Below are 13,953 nucleotides of genomic sequence, written 5' to 3' on the forward strand. Positions count from 1 at the left end.
GGTCCATAAACTTTATACAGAGTCTTAAGGGGGCCAAAGCCAAATAATGGCTGCTCTAGACCAATGCCATCTAATTTTAGATCGCTCTGCTCAGGCGAGGCGTATGGCTTCTAGCCAGCTCCCCTAGCCATGTCTCCATGCCTCCTATAATTTTATATATAAGCAGTCCCCAGGTTACGAATGAGATCCATTCCTAAGTCCGTCTTTACGTTAAATTTGTAGGTAAGTTGGAATGGTTCTTATTTAGCATCAGTTAGTCATAGCATATAATACAAATACTTAGTATATAGTATATATATATAAAATATATACTATGTACTTAGTATATAGTATATATTTTACCTTTCTATGCAAAAAAAAACACAAAAAATAAAAGTAAAAGTTAGCACTTACTCTCATTCCATCGAATTCTTGCATACCGGAAGAGACATCATGAGGTAACCTTCTACGCAGGCGCAAATTGGGGAACAATTTGTGCGCAAGCACGGGTTGTCTGTAAGTTGGATGTTTGTAACCTTTACTTTTGACAGGTATCCCCTCAAGCTTCTCTGCCTTTAGGGCAGTGGTTCCCAACCTTTTTTATGCCCCGCACCCCTAAAAATTTTTAATATGTTCTTGCAGCCCTTAAAGTAATAATTTATTTAAGAATAAAGGTGAAGGTGACAAAAACAAATTTGTATAATCAATTTTTAATAATATATAAACAAAAATAAAACATATGGAAAAGAAAAAAATATTACAACAAATTAAAAGTTGCATAAACCCTACAAAAAAATTAAATTTTCCTCCATGCATGAAATTTCTTTAAAAAAAATTAAAGAACTAATGTTCAAATGTTCATAAGCCAATTTAAATTTAATGACTCTATCTATTGCTTAAGAGTTTTTCAAAATGTGGCACTTTGTTGCTGACAGCAATCCGCGTGTATGCCTGGGCACCCAAGCAATTTCTAGTCTTCCTCTTGATTGACAAAAGGACACTAAATCCAGACTCGCATAAGTATGTCTCGCGAATGGGATGAGCACAGTTAGTGCTTTTTCACAAAGTCTTGGAAACATGTCCATTGCCGAACACCAATATTGTTCCAAAGTTTTGCTTTCAAAATGCATTTCAAGAACTCGATTTGTGTGCAGTTTAATAAGATCTTCCTTCAGCTCTTCATCATCTGATATATTATCCAAATTGAAGGAGTATGGATTGATTTAAAAAAACTGAAATGTTATCTCGCACCCCCTGGAATGCTATCTTGCAACCCCAAGGGATAGGGGAACCCTGCTTTAGGGAAATAAACCAAACCCATTGGTCCATCCACGAAACAAATATTCCATTTAATGTAAAACTCCTCTACACCCTCTCCTGAGTAATTACACCACTCCAATAGAGAGTTGACAGGAACTACACAACTCTGGCCCACCAGAATTTTATGCGGTTGTGTATTAAGCTCTATTCTATGCCCTAGTACATTAAAGCAAGTATTCCTGTATGCCTGCCTCATCACCCAATCTGTCTCGAAAAAGGGTCCCGCCAAAAACATTTCTCTCCATGGACATTGCCTGATTCCTTGAATCCCTCCAGCTTCGCAATATTTCCTCAAGAATCCAGCATCTTCAGTTCTTGTGTTACTCTATCGACCTGTGCTGCTAACTTCAGGAGTCTTTGGACCTGTACACCTAGGTCTCTCTGTTCTTCAGTTATCCCCAGGGCACTAGCATTCATTGCATATGTCTATTCCCAAAGAACCATTGCATCATCATTGGGATATTTGGGCGGCACAGTCTCATGGACCAGCAGGGCCTGATACCGTGCTCTATGTCTAATCAGGATTGAGGGGCGTCCACTTTGAACAGGAACGCAGAGGAATTTCTTTAGCCAGAGGGTGGTGAATTTGTGGATTTTTTTTTGCCACCGACAGTTGTGGAGGCCAAGACATGACTGCATTTAAAGCAAAGTTTGATTAGTTCCTAATTAGCCAGGGCATCAAATATTATGGGCAGAAAGTCGGGCAGTGGGGCTTGGTGGGAAAATGGATCACTTCTTGATTTAATGGCGGGGAAAACTTGATGGGCTGAATAGCCTATTTCTGCTCCTATGCCCTTACAGACTTATGGAATATTCCAAACGTGAGGTACCTGACACTCACCAAGATGAAATTTCGTCTGCCTCTCTTGTGCCCATCTTAACACCAATGACCTCCTGAACCCTGCACCACTAAGTAATCAATGTAATTTTAAAAATATATTTATGGGAGTGGAACAAAAATAGCAAAGCTAAACCAAGAAAGCATACAGGAATTGGTATATAATTTCACGGCAAAAATAACTGCATTTTAAACTTAATCCTCAGTCTCACAATAGTCATGTCTCAGGGCACTCATTGTCCTACACATTTTATATAGATGCCACTGACTTTTTACAGTTCAGCAAGAAAGTTAAAAAGCACCAAGAGTATTATAAATTATTTTTCAATAAATCCACACAAGAGAATGAGTAAGATTATTGTCTGACCTTGGTTTAGCTTCTATAAAAAAATAATGTCAATTACCTCATTAAAATTTTACTTATGATGCCTTTAAAAATTTGCAAATGATAGGAAAACAATTTAAAATAAGGCAGATGTAGAGCTGTAAGAGCCGGACATATCTGTAAAACTACTATAGGTTTTGTACTTTCACCTTCAGATTATTCGGATGTAAAATGGTCTTTGAGTTGAGTTTCAAGCTTATCATTTCAGATGTTTGCATGAATTCTGTGCTGTGTGAATGGAAACCTCTGGGTACTTCAGCCTTCTTGTTACAGGACACAAGGGAGCTGCTTTAATGAAACACTACCTAATAGAGTGTTAATCGGTTCTTCCAACACCAGCAATCAGGATTCAAATCCCACAATGTCTGTAAGGAGTTTGTACATTCTTCCCACGTGTCTGCGTGGGTTTCCTTTTCGGGTGCTCCTGTTTCCTTACACCTTTCAAAACGTATCAGGGTTTTAGGTCAATTAGGTGTAATTGGGCGCCACGGGCTTGAGGGCCGAAAGGGCCTGTTACCGTACTGTTTGTCTAAATTTTAAACATTTAAAATGCAATTGCCAAATAAACAATGCATCATCATAGATTATCGCCATGGTAAAATCTGTGCTTTCATTTTCCTGTGCCTTAATGTATGGCTATAGTATTAAGAATGCTACATGGGAATGAAAGCCTTTTTTCTTAATTTGAGACTATTAAAAAATTTGTAAATCGGAATAAAAGCAAAAGAAACAGCACAGTGATCTTGAGATTTCTTCCCTTATCTTGACTAACCACCTGAATATAGTCATAGAAGTCAAGTCAAGTTTAGTTTCATCTGATTATACAAGTTCAACCCAACGAAACAGTATTCTCTGGTCCTCGGTGCAAAACATGCAGACACTCGACCAGACACAACACACATCTGTACAAATAAATAAATAAATATTGTTTCATGAATATGAAAGTCTCGGATGGTCAGTGTGAGCAGTTCCTTTGGTCGTTCAGCATTTTCATTGCTCGTGGGAAGAAGCTGTTCCTCAGCCTGGCTCTGATACTCCTGTATCTCTTTGCCAACAAGGGGAGCTGAAGGATGCTGTGTGCAAGGTGGAAGAGGTCGTCCATGATTTTGTATGCCCTCTTCAGACAACAATCCCATTAGATCATGTCAATGGGTGGAAAGGAGACTCAAGTGATCCTCTCTGCCACTCATATGGTCCTGTGGATTGACCTCCAGTCCATTTCTCTGCAGCAACCGTACCACAGTGTAATGCAGCTGGCCATAATGCTCTCAATAGAGCTCCTATAAAAGGTTGGCATAATGGTGGCCCGTAAACTTGCCCAATTTGGTCTTCTCAGGAAGTGTAGCCATTGTTGCACTTTCCTGACAAGTGTGGAGATGTTGAGTGTCCACGATAGATCACTAGACCAGTAAACTCCAAGAAACTTGGTGCTCTCCACTCTCTCGACTACAGAGTTGTTGATGTGCAGTGGAGGGTGTTCCTTCCCCGTCTTCCTGAAGTCCAATATAATCTCCTTCATTTTGTCCACCGTGAGACTCAGGTTGTTACTCTTGCGCCATTTCACAAGATTTTCCACCTCTTCTCTGTTGGGCAACTCATTGTTGTTGGTGATGAGGCCAACGACCGTTGTGTCATCTGCAAACTTGGTGACACTGTTGGAGCTGCGGAAGAAAAAGCAGGTTCCAGGGAAAGGTTTAAAGTTAGTCCAATAGTCATCACTTGTTGAGTGCGCCTGGTCAAATATTACTTTGTACGTGTAGTGCGTCAAATGGCTCAAAGACTGTTGACTCAAACCAAGGGTTTTATTAACAAAAGAGCATAGTACATCGAGGCGACCAGTCCAGACTGACTTGGGTCTGGTTAGGAGCATCCCTTTATGACCTACCAGTAGGCGTGGCTATGGCTCTCAGCCAATCACTATTACTCTATGTAAATTTATACAAATATCCCATACTATCACAGTATGTTTTTCAACAGCTTATCAAACAAATCAATAATATAAGAGAAAATGTTTAAGCAAACTATGCATAGTTACAGAAATAAATGTGCTCTCTGAAAGCAATTTTGAATTATTGTGGAGGCTTATAAAATTATGAGCGGCAGAGATAAGGCAGATGGTCATGGTCTTTTTCCTCAGGTAGGCGAATCTAAAAGTAAAGGTCATACAGTAGGTTTAAGGTGAAAGTGACACTCTTTAAATCAGACCTGAGGGACAAGTTGTTCCACACAGAGTGTGGAAGGCATATGGAACAAGTTGCTAGAGGAGGTTTTGAAAAGCTCTTGGACAAGTAAATAGATAGGAAAGAAATAGAGGGGTATAGGACAAATGCAGGAAAATGGTTAGCAAGGACTGAAGGTCCTCAATTAGTGTTGTCTAACCCTCTTACTCATGGGAAGAGCAGACAAACAAACAACTTTCCAGCCAATTTGCAAGGATAAAAGTGTGAAGGGCTCTGATATTCCTCCACCATCTACCCACATTTAAGCGAGTTGAAACAACCACTCTGCTCTGAAAAGGCTAAGTCTCACCTACACTTATAGGAAGCTTTATCTGCTCAGCAAGAAAGAGGACAAGGTCAGAACTCAAAGGGCCACTGGCATGAAATGTCAGTTTGTTTGAAGGCTTGATATTTCTCCGGAAATTGATCTTTAGTGAATGGCTGCTCTAAACCTCTGGGATGTATAAACTTGAATCAATAACTAATATAATGCTGCCATGGAGTCTTGTGAGATAAATCACTGGTAGCCTTTACCTTCTTCAACTTGTAATTATGACAGGCATGTGCAACAAGTTAAAAAATTCGAGTAAAGAATGAAAGAAGATAAAGTGCAACCATGGCTGAGATTAATGTGCTCAATTCTCCATGTCACTGTTGTTCATCCAGTTATTAATAACTTGGGAGACTTCGAAAGGAGGTTATAATTCTGCCAGTTAAGAAAAAGAAAGATCAGCTCTAATTTTTTTCAACTTCCTTCCCTCTTTCCTGAAGAATCCTTGGATGCATTTTGTGCATCCATTCACATTTATTCACCTCTAAAGTGTGTGCAGATGTTCTGACGCTGTACTAGAAGTAACCCCAATGAGAGGCACCAGTTACTTTGGGTTCCCTTTCCGGATCAAATACATTTGCAGTCATGTCCTCCTTCTGAATTAAGGCAAAATATAAATCAGCATTTTTGTGGCCTGTGCAATATAAATTACTTTATGCAGAGGGCCCCTTTCCATTCCTCATCTTATTTTCCCATACTATAACTGAAAAAAAAATCACATTAATTAAATAATGGCTTACTCAGATGAATTCGCAGCATTATTCCCTACATTGGACCAATCACTAGCTGCAGGACTGACTAGCAATCTTTTCATCTGGTTAGAACACAGCAGTGCTCTGCAGCCAATGAGAAACTCATCATCTTGTTTGGTCTTCGCTACCCCGGCTGCGGAAATTTAGCTGCTAGATACAAGGGCATAAAGAGACTGAAAAGAAAATCTGAGATCGTGCAGAAAACCAACAGATTTTCAAACATTTTGGAAATCGGAAGATTTTCAATATGGCAGCAAAGAGATTTTGCATAAAAACGATATTATTTCATGGTTTTTCTCCTAACTTAATTAAGAAAATGTGACGAGAAATTGAGCTACATAAATCCAAGGTTTGTGTCATTTATGCAATGCAGCCAGTGTAACCAATGGAGATTTCAAGTTTCTGAGAGCAGAGTCTTAAGTGGAATTGGTTGAGGTGTGGGGTTTCAGCTGGGAAAAAAAGATATGGTTCAGGTTTCTGTCGCTATCCTTTGACCAATGTGGGAAAGCAGTCAAGGAGCTGAACGTCAGTCATGAATATAATTAAACCTCGTCATATTGAATTGTTTCGAATCTCATGAGGCATTTCTTTGAGTGATGTACTGAAGGTTTGCCAAATCTATTGTAACCTAAGGATGATTCTTTATTTGAGAGAAAGAAAGAAATTAAAGGAATCAATGCATGCTTCTGAGAGTAAGCATTTAAAGAAATAGTTTCAGAACCGCAATAGACACAGTTGAATTTTTTTTTTTAATTCACACCCACCGAAAGCAATAATGAAATCCTAACTCAAGCTTATGCTGGTTTCAATTTTCTCAACTTTCAATGAACATCTGGCTTAAACTGTTTAACCAATTTCCCATGAAACATTGGCTGGTAATGATGTGTTCGAAAAGATATTTAAATATGTTGCAAGTGAAGAACCCTCGATGTAAATACATACTCTGAAGAAATTTCCTGCAATGTTCCCGATGATCTACAGGTAGACCTTGGCTTACGACTGAGTTCCATTCTGACCAACTGGTCGTATCTCAAAATGGATGTGCCGGAAATTCACTGTATCTGTTTGATTGTACATCAAATGCAACATGGCGGCTACCAAGCTCTCGCAAGAAGTTGGCCAACCCTGCCGTAGGCACTATTTTTCATAGATAAACCCTTAATTTCACCCCAAGTGCATAAGTTTTATATTTACATATATTTTTTTTATTTTAAAAACTTATAGTTTTTTTTTCCAGTCATATGTCTGGATGGTCATGTTGCATTGGTTGTAAGTCAAGGACTACCTGTATTCAGTGTTTCAAATACATCTGAAGTAACAGCTGGAAGTAACCAGCATCTGAGACCTTTAAGCCTTGAAAATACAGGATAAAAATGAAGACTTGCCGCTTTCACTCTAAAAAAGTTTGTTTTTATTTTGATTTACAATGAAGATGTTACCTTAAATTTTAGAGGATTGCATGAGAGATGCCCTTGTCGTATGATGGTATCGTTTGCTTGATTCTATATCCATGAGTATGGTGGGATCACATTCATGGATATAAAATGAAGGTGTGGGATGGGGGGAGGTTAGGGGGGGAGAAATGGTGTCATAGATGGAAGGTGAAATGTTGCAGTTTATTGCTCAATTGGATGCCAAAATGTAGTTCTCAAAAAAAAAACAGCAGATATAAAGATGAAAACAACACGGACTTCAAAGCTTCACATCAATATAAGATGTTATAACATCAATCATATCATAATCCATGTATGTTTATGGCCACTAAACTCATGATCCAATATGCAGAGGACGGTTTCTCTTAGCACAGTGTCAGGGCATCTGCACATACTTTAAAGGGGAATAAACGTCGAGGGATGCACAAGATGCATCCAAGGATTCTTCAGGGAACAAGGAAGGAAACTAAATAAATTAGCTTGAAGCTTTCTTCTTCTTAAATGGCAGAAGGTAGTGTCCTTTTGAAGTCTCCCAAGTTATTAATAGCTGGATGATTAACCATATGGAGAATTGAACACATTAATCTCAGCCATGGTTGCACTTTATCTTCTTTCATTCTTTACTCTAATCTTTAAATTTGTTGCACATGCCTGTCATACTTACTAGTTGGAGAAGATAAAGGCCACCATTGTATTACATTAGTTATTGATTCCATGTTTACACATCCCAGAAGTTTAGAACAACAGTTGATCAATTTCCAGAACTTTCATAGAACTCTCCATAAGCTGAAGAAATTTCTTGCAATATTCCCAGAGATCTATTTACCATTGCAAATACATCTAAAGTAGCAGCAGGAAGTTACCAGCATTTGAGACCTTTAAGCCTCAAATCTGCAGGATAAAAATGAAGTCTTGCTGCTTCCACTCAAAAAATGTTTGTTTTTATTTTGATTTACAATTAAGATGTTTCCTGAAATTTTAGAGGATTGCATGAGAGGTGCCTTTGTAGTAGGATGGGGTCATTGCTTGATTCTATGTTCATGAGTATGGTGGGATCAGATTTCAGATTTTAGATTTATTGTCATAGTACATCACATACAACCCTGAGATTCTTTTTTTCCTGTGGGCGAGGCAGAATTACCACTTATTGGTAGTGCAAAAAAAACCTGTACTCAACTTACACATGTAAACACATAAAGAAATGTAAGCAAACTGACTATGCAATACTGAGAGAAAAAAATCAATAAAGTGCAAAAGTAAGAGACCTTAAATGAATCTCGAGGCCATTTCATGCCAGGCCAGCTACAAGTGCGGTGGGAAAACTTACCTTTCATAAAGCAGCCCTAAAAGGCTGCTCCAGCATCCCATTCATATTAAGCGGCACCTGGTAGCACCCTCTTGATCTGATGGAAGCGGGGTGACTGGTGCCGTAGCGCCATCCATCATAAATACACGGCAGAGGAATGGCCGTCTTCCCTACCCATAATCCCCGAAGCAGCTGGAACCACTCTGGTTTCCCAGAACAGTTCCAGCTGTGTGGAGGATTATGGTTAGGAAAGATGCAGAGAGCGGCCCCAAAGGCCAAAGTGGCCCAGTGAGACTGTTACAGCCCACACCGGCTGCCCCCGATGGTCCCCCGCTGACCACCCCTGCCCTGACAACTCCCACTAGTCCCCGCTGCCTGATGGCTCCCGCCTGCCCCCTCTGCCCTGATAGCTCACACCGGCTTCTGTTGCCCTGACAGTTCCCGCCCCTCACCCCTGCTTGAGAGGGTTATGGAGGGAGAGGGGTGAGTGGGCGGACAGCTTGAAAGGGCCTTCTGATTGAGTTTGCTGTTGAGGAGTCTGATGATGGAGGGGGAGCAGAAGTTCTTGAACCTGGTGGTGTGAGCCATGTGACACCTGAACCTCTTCCCTGATAGTGGCAGTGAGAACAGAGCATGTGCTGATTGGTGTGGATCGTTGATGATTGCTGCTGCTCCTCAACATGCTCTCAATGGTGGGAAAGATTTAGCCTGCGATGTCCTGGGTTGTGTCCACTACATTTTGTAGGGCTTTACACTCAGGGGTATTGGTGTCCATCGCACCACATCATCACCGCACTTTCTCCCCTTATATACATTTTCACGAGGGCATGGGATTAGGGCAGGAAGGTTAGGGGAAGAAATGTTGTCAAAGATGGAAAGAGAAATGCTGTCATTTATTGTTCAAATGGATGGCAATATGTTGTTCTAAAAAAATTCATGGACAAAGTCAAAAGCAATGAAGGCTACAAAACTTCACATTAATATGAGGATGCTGAAACATCAATCCTAGAAAATTTTAATCTGATCCGTTAATGAAAAACTATGCTTATGGCCCCCAAACACATGACCCAATATTCAGAGGGTTATTGTCCCGCATCGGACTTGTCAGCCACAAACGAGCCTGCAGCTGACGTGGACTTTTTACCCCCCTCCATAAATCTTCGTCCGCGAAGCCAAGCCAAAGATATCAAATCAACTTGCAGCCAATTCAGTTACAAAAAAGCAAACTGGATGAGTAAATTGTACACGGATCCTGCAGAGGTTTATTGGCCCAAGGAATTTACAATTGAGCAGACTTGTTCCAACAGCGAAGTAATCTCCTGCTATTCATGTGCAGTGCTGCCAGATTGATTTTAAAAGCCAGCACCTGGGTAGAAACAAAACAGTTTCCAGGAAGTAACGTTTAATGAGATTGACCAGAGATAGGCATTGAAGAAATCAGTCAGGGGTGAAGTTGCATGGATTCAACAGTGAAATTTGCACGTACATCACCAATCTCCCAAAATTCAGAGATGACTCGACTTTCAATTAGCTGGTACAACTCACTTCATCTCTGCAGTTTATAATGTACTACAATTGACAAGAGCAGCTCTTCACAGAAGACAGGCAATTACTTTGCTCTAAGAGCCAATTCAGTTCAGCTATAATTTAAAAAAATGCCATTTTTCTCTACAAGAAATATCATTTGATAAGGATTCTTCTCTGCAGAATTTTTTAAAAAGCAGTATTCATCATACTTATGTGCTGGGAAGTCATTTCCCACAGCGGCATGTGCAACCATCTCAGGCACACCAGATCAGAACCTGTGGAGAATTTAGTCATCTTCTCAGATGTGCTCCAGATGGGACTGAACTTTTTACATTAAAAAAAACTGTACAGCTTCAGAGACTGGCTGTAAAGGTACGTCACCCTTTTAAAATTTCCGCAACTGTCTTAGTCTCACAGATTAGCATGAAGAATCCGTTTCGGATATTGCTTTCATCTACTTCTATATGTGAGACTGAAAGGTGCCATCTTGGGCCATTTAAGGGGGACATATCTGAGTCCCAAATATACAAACCACTTCCTGTTTATTCCACTTGCATAAACATTCTAAATGAGAAAATATACTCAAGAGAAAGTAGCCGTAGCCCAAAATCTACAGTCATTTTCCCATGTGTGGTTATTTTTGGAGAGGGTCATTGCTATGGTAGTTTTTGGATTAAATTATATAATTCCAGTAATTCCACGGAGTATTTTCAATCATGAATTACTCTTGCACTGACAGTGCACTTTCCACATGAGATGCTTATGAAATGACATCACTTCCCACGTCACATTACGTCAAGGTTGCCTCACATTATTCAGAATGGTTGTAATTGGCTTTAAGCTATTTCTTTTCAGGACTGGGAATTTCATCCTTACTTCCATCATCTGGTTCAGGCCCTGGCATGTAATTGTCCCATTCCCCCAATCAACTGATTTCATCCCCACCACTGGTTCCCTGATGAAGAAACCTCCGTCTCTACCTCAACCCTTGAACTTGTACCAGACTCACCTGACACTTCCCTTCATATAACCTACAATGACATAGCACATGAAGGAAAGTACTGTATATTAGAGCCAGTCAGTTGCACATGACGACCCTGGACTTCACTGGCTGCCCAATTTTGTTTAGACAGGTCCATGTTCTTAAGTATACAATGATCATTCGGTCCACAGATCCTAATGCTTTTCATAACCCTGACTAACATACTTCACATCCAATTAAATCTAATGTTTGAAAATGAATCAGCGTAGAACACATGGCCGCCAATTCAGACACTGTGAGCCTTCAAAAACAAAAGCATTGGAACTCAGTACCAGGGAAGTGTTATTAGATGGTATTGGTCAAGCAACCTTGAGAGAATCTCCCTATAAAATATAATTTCTTTTTGTGTCTGAGACATTTGGGGTGCACCTATTTAAAAGGTCATCCAAAAAGTTCACCTGCTAATGCAAAGTTATTAACAACAACATGAGCCTTAATAGGCCAAGGCACTCAACAGAGATATTAACAGGGTTAAATGGACACCAAACCATATACTGTAAGGAGATAGTTGCATGCACAACCAAAGATTTAGTAATGGAGAATGGTTTATGGAGTATCTTGAGGAAAGAAATCAAGGAGAGGGCTAAAAAGGTTCTAGGCTGCCACTGGTAGATTGTATAAATTTGTGAAAGATTTAAAAAAGCCAGAATTTGGAGGCACAATCATCTCTGGGATGTCACAGAAATAAGGAAGAGATGCTGTATTCGAGGGATTTAAAATAAGTATAGAGATGTTGACCTCTCCTTGGCTTTGTAAGGTCCCAATGTCTGTTGTAAAAACACAACGCTGGAGAAACTCAACAGGCCAAACAGTGTACATTATAGAGCAGAGTTAAAGATACATAACCAACGTTTTCGACTTCAGCTCTTCACAATTTTTTTAAATGTTTTTAAATTTTTCACACTATAAACCATATTGACCAAGATATATACAGACATTTTTTTTCTTGAATATATACAGTGTCATTTCTCCCCCTTTTTCCCCCCTCCATTCCCTCCCTCCCTCCCCCTTTCCCATTTATTTGAAGTTCAATCTATAAGATACATTAAACCCATTAAACAATGTTGTCGCTTAATAAAAATAAACAAGAAATTTTACTGAGTCAGTTCTTTTCGTTCTCTTCTCCTTCTGTCATTTTAGGTGGTGGAAGTCCATGGTAGGATTTCTCTATTGTATTTCATGTATGGCTCCCATATTTGTTCGAATATTGTGATGTTATTTCTTAAATTATGTGTTATTTTTTCTAATGGAATACATTTAAAGGTGACAAAATGCTCAACCTCTCCACCATTTTGTTTGGGCGCCTGCCTACATTTTGTTCACACCTTGATGAAGGGCTCGAGCTCAAAACATTGGTTATGTATCTTTACTTCAACCACGATGTCTGCAGAATCTTGTGCTTTACATTTCCCAATGTCTGTCCGCAGGCACAGGGACCGACTGTTGAACAGAAGTGAATCAGGGGTGATCAAAGCAGGAAAACCTTAATCCATTCCAACTCATTTTCCCATTCAATAATCAGTTAATTCCATCTGTCAGTTTCATGAAAAATTACTGTTACACTCAACCAAATAGAATTTACATGGACTGACTTGGGACAGGGATATTCAAGGTACACTGCTGACTGTCCTTTTGGTTTCATGCCACAGAATGGAGGAAGTTTGAGCGCAGATCCAAACATGGATATACAAAGCCTCACTTTTCACCTTCCTGATGGCATTTACATTGCAATTAGCAGGGAGTAGCCAGAATTACTAATATTGTAAAATTTTTAAAAGATGACAAATAAAATTTTACAAGTCTGGTTCAATTAAGCTAAATAAACGTGACATTAAACCAGACTGTAATCAGACTGTTTCCTGATTCCAGGCTTGCTTGCTTATCCAAGTGTATTCCAATTGATTTCAAGTTGAATTCTATATTTGTATCAAAATCAGCTCCCATTGAAGACTGAGAGGAGACCTCATAGAACAGTGGTTCCCAACCTTTTACTTTCCACTCACATACCACTTAAGTATTCCCTATGCCATAAGTGTTCTGTGATTAATAAGGGATTGTTTCAGGTGGAATGTGGGTGGAAAGTAAAAGATTGGGAATGACTGTTTTAATCATTCCAAATTGACTCGTTATGTGCACCGTTTCATAACTCCAAAGAAAATGGCCCAATGACAATTTTTCTCAAGCAAAATATTTCAGTAACAATTGGGTCTAGAGCAGTGATTCTCAACCTTCCCTTCCCACTCACATACCACCTTAAGCAATCACTTACTAATCACAGAACAGTGATGGCATAGGGAATACTTAAAGTAGTATGTGAGTGGAAAGGAAAAGGTTGGGAACCACTGTCATAGAAGTTTATAAAATTAAGAGGCATAAGAAAGGGGAGATAGAGTCTTATTCAAATACTTGAGGGATAAGATTAAAGTGAGAGGGGGAAATTTTAGAGGAGATGTAAGGGGCAATTTAATGTGGAGGGTTTCTAGAGCACACTGCCAGGGGAGAAGGTAGAAGCAGGTATGATAACAACATTTTGGTGGCATTAAGAGAGGCAATGAACAGACAGAGAATGAAAGGTTATGAATCATGTGCAGGCGAATGTAGTTTGGCAACATGCTCACGTTGGGCCAAAGAGTCTGTTCCTGTGCTTTTCCAAGAGCTACAGTATGTCCATTTTTTTTTCAGCGCTTGACGTTCTGTTTTGCGGAAACTGCCAAAATGTTTGGCCTGGAAGTCAGCCTGAATAAAACTGAGGTCCTCCATCAGCCAGCTCCCCACCATGACTACCAGCCCCCCTCCCCCACATCTCCATCGGGCACACAAA

General features: G+C 39.8%; 1 protein-coding gene across 2 annotated transcripts in view; it reads right to left on the minus strand.

Moving 5' to 3' along the window:
* Positions 1–13,953, minus strand: part of LOC138765093 (semaphorin-3D-like) — a 90,155-nt gene that overhangs the window by 58,662 nt on the left and 17,540 nt on the right. The window contains exon 2 of one of the 2 annotated variants that reach the window (XM_069941801.1): positions 394–493. The exons of the other annotated variant lie outside the window; for it this stretch is intronic. The gene's annotated coding sequence lies outside the window, so the exon portion shown is untranslated. The remainder of the gene's footprint in view (positions 1–393; positions 494–13,953) is intronic. 2 annotated transcript variants of the gene reach the window in all.

This window comes from Narcine bancroftii, chromosome 5 (genome assembly GCF_036971445.1).
Source record: "Narcine bancroftii isolate sNarBan1 chromosome 5, sNarBan1.hap1, whole genome shotgun sequence".
In the NCBI taxonomy this organism is placed as follows: Eukaryota; Metazoa; Chordata; class Chondrichthyes; order Torpediniformes; family Narcinidae; genus Narcine; species Narcine bancroftii.